The sequence below is a fragment of the Pongo pygmaeus genome, chromosome 5 (assembly GCF_028885625.2).
Source record: "Pongo pygmaeus isolate AG05252 chromosome 5, NHGRI_mPonPyg2-v2.0_pri, whole genome shotgun sequence".
NCBI classification, from domain to species: domain Eukaryota; kingdom Metazoa; phylum Chordata; class Mammalia; order Primates; family Hominidae; genus Pongo; species Pongo pygmaeus.
The window spans coordinates 117,960,034-117,963,817 of NC_072378.2; positions in this window are offsets into that span (position 1 = coordinate 117,960,034).

The following is a 3,784-nucleotide window of genomic DNA, read 5'->3' on the forward strand; positions in this document are numbered from 1 at the left end:
CCACCAAGTCTTTGTACTCTCCACATTCCACCATTCATGTCTTTATCTGATTCTGTGAAGATTTTGGCATAACCAAAGGGAATAGCATTGTAAATAGGAAAATAGTGAAAAGTTTACATTAAATATAGCTTTCTCCATAGTTCAAGGGAAAAGAAAAAGTTCATGACCTTGCTAACCTGTTCTTAAGTCTGAAATGCTCCACTAGACCATCCTCTTCTTTTAATCTTTTCCATGTGAGTCCATTTTTCAGAAACTTTGTGCTATATTCAAGCATTTATCTTGCCCCAGGATTCATCACTGTTCTCAGTGGCACATTTTTTGAAGTCTGGGTAAGTCTATGTAGAATATTATGTGTGTGTGTGTGTAACACTATATATGTGTAACATATATGTGTGCATGTGACACTATGTGGGTCACACACCCACATTTACATCCACACACATAATGTTTCTTTAAGCAGCAGACAGAATTGTTTCCCAAATTATAAATTTAATCATGTTGCTCAAACTCTCCAAAGATCACCTGTAGCATTTAGTTTAAAATGTGAAATCTTTATGGCCACAAACTCTGAATCATCCACTTCTCTGTCCTTGTCTGTTGCTTCTCTGCCTGTGTAATCCTCTCCAGCCACTCTGGCCTCTTTGCTCTCTTGTTTCCATTTCAAGCCCTTTGCACTTGTTGTTTCTGCCTGGGATTCCCTTCTTTCTGATTTACATATCTAGTTCCCTTGCTTCTTTCAGGTCTCAAATGACGCACCTTCAAAAAGTGCTTCTTTGACCACCCATGGAACATAGCAGCAGCTCGTCTTCATATTTCCTTATCCTCTTACTCTGATAGAATATTCTTCATTGGTCTTATTTTAACTGACATTACATTAAATATTGATTAGAATGTAAACTCTGCAAGGGCAGGCATTTTGACTTTCCTGTTTACTGTCATATTCCTAAGGCCTAGTACAGTCTTTGGCACATACTAGAGGTTTAACTAGGACTCTCTGAATGGATGAATAAGTAAATGCAATAATGCATGAAAAAGCTCCCCTCTCCTTCTTTCCTTGCAGTAAATCCTTTTTTTTTTCATAAGATAGTTGGATTTGGTTTCTCTTGTTTGAAGTTAATAATCCTGACTAATACAGAATTGAATTTTTTTTTTTTTTTTACAAAATCCTTAACTTCTGAAGAAGAATCCAATGCAAGTCCAATATTTGCCAATAGACCAAATTTGTCAGTTACTCTTGGCTGAACTCTCACTATTTTTGGGCACTAGTTAAAAGCCCTTCTCAGAAATGCAGTTGAATAATATTGGATTCATAATTCCATTTTAGGTGTTTAGCAGACTTTCTCCTAATGTGGTTCTATGAACTGAAATGAGATCTTTCCCTAACCCTGCTCACTGACTTTCTGACACCTGAGTAAATGACATACACAACAACTTCAATCTATGAATGTTGTCATCAGCTGTTCCTGACACCTTCACATAAATACTTTATGAGGACCAAGCAACCAAATATATCACCATAAATCATTTCACTCCTTCTCTCTTCCTGCCCCTTTATTTCTGGGTGTAGCCTCTGTGTGACAGTAGAAAGAGAGGTTCTGAGGAAGAGTGAGGTGGAGGAGGGACTCTGGCATCCCAAGAAGCATCATTCACATGGCAGATGGTAACTTGCCCAGTTTTCTGATTGGTGTTGTTTGTGTGACCTAGTAATTAAACAGTGGGGGGTAGTGAAGTTGTCTCACTCCCAGTTATCTTGCGGGTATTGCATGGGACCTCCATGTAGTTAGTTTTATTTGTAGTACACTTAGAAGAAATTCCTCTCAAATTCTGCAGATCAACTGAATGCCATTTTTAGGTTGTAGTCTCTGAAATGTATACCAAATTCTTTTTGGGTCTTTACAAATATTCTCGTGGATGTTTAGAGAGATCATGTCAGAACTTTAAACCAAAAACCCTAATAATTATCTCTATGTATTAGATTTCTTTTTTCTTTTATTGATATATAATATTTTATGTATTTATGGGGTACATGTGAGTATTTTTTACATGCACAGAATGTGTACTGATCAGTTAGGGTATCTGAGTACTTATCATTCTATCCAGTATTTGCCAATAGACAGAGTATGTCAGTTACTCTTGGCTAAGCTTTCTTTACCCATGCTGGATTCTTCCTGCCCTCGAACAGGCCTGTGATGGGAAGGGATGCTGTGAAGTTCTCTGACATACCCTGAAGACATTTTCCCCATTGTCTTGGTGATTAACATTTGGCTCCTTGTTACTTACCTAAATTTCTGCAGCTGGCTTGAACTTCTCCCCCCAAAAATGAGGGGTTTTTTTTCTATCACATTGTCAGGCTGCAAATTTTTCAAACATTTATGCTCCGCTTCCTCTTGAAAGCTTTGCTGCTTAGAAATTTCTTTCCCCAGATACCCGGAATCATCTCTTTCAAGTTGAAAGTTCCACAGATCTCTAGGGCAGGAACAAAATGCCACCAGTGTCTTTGCATAGCAGCAGTGACCTTTACTCTAGTTCCCAACAAGCTCCTCATCTCCATCTGAGACCACCTCGCCTGGGCCTTATTGTCTATATCAGCATTTTTTTATTTTGAGACAGAGACTCACTCTGTTGCCCAGGCTGGAGTGCAGTGGCACAATCTCAGCTCACTGCAACCTTTGCCTCCTGGGTTCAAGTGATTCTTGTGCCTCAGCCTCCCGAGTAGCTGGGATTACAGGCAAGTACCACTATGCCTGGCTAATTTTAGTAATTTTAGTAGGGGTTTCACCATGTTGGCAAGGCTGGTCTCAAACTCCTGACCTCAGGTGATCCACCTGCCTTGAACTCCCAAATTGCTGGGATTACAGGTGTGAGCCACCATGCCCAGCCCATATCAGCATTTTGGTTGAAGCCATTCAACAAGTCTCTAGGATGTTCCAAACTTTCCCACATCTTCCTGTCTTCCAAGCCCTCCAAGTCTCTAGGAAGTTCCAAACTCTCCCACATCTTCCTATCTTCTTCTGAGCCCTCCAAACAGTTCCATCCTCTGCCTGTTACCCAGTTCCAAAGTCACTTCCACATTTTCTGATATCTTTACAACAGCACCTTACTACCTGGTACCAATTTACCATATTAGTCCATTCTCATGCTGCTATAAAGAACTGCCTGAGACTGGGTAACTTATAAGGGAAAGAGGTTTAATTGACTCGCAGTTCAGCATGGCTGGGAGCACCTCAGGAAACTTACAATCATGGTGGAAAGGGAAGCAAACGCATGCCTCTTCACATGGTGGCAGCAGGGAGAAGTGCTGAGCAAAAGCCGGAAAAGCCTCATAACTTGGTTAAGTTTTCATCTATTATTTCATTAAATAGATTTTCTAACACTTTTGTTCTCTCTTCATCTTCCTACACATTATATTTCAAATTGTTTTTTTCAGGGTCTTTATTAAAAAATGACATAAACATGCATATATAAACCAGACTAGCACTTGCACTTATACACTGCATTTATTAATTATGAGATTCTCTAATTTGAGGGCATGGTCTCAAGCTTTGAGCCCTCATCATTGCCAGTATTGGAATTCTGGTCTCCCTACCTTCATTCCAAAATTTTCTAGGAAGGTAATAAATTATAATACTCACCAGTAAGTTGTCAAATATTCCTGCTGCCTTGAGGCCTTCCATTCTCTGTTGGTCCATTTTTTTTCCAAAGATGACAGTGACTTTACTGTGACTTTCAGCATTTATCTGGAGCCTCATTCATGGCAGCCACAAATTTCACTATTCTCACTAGT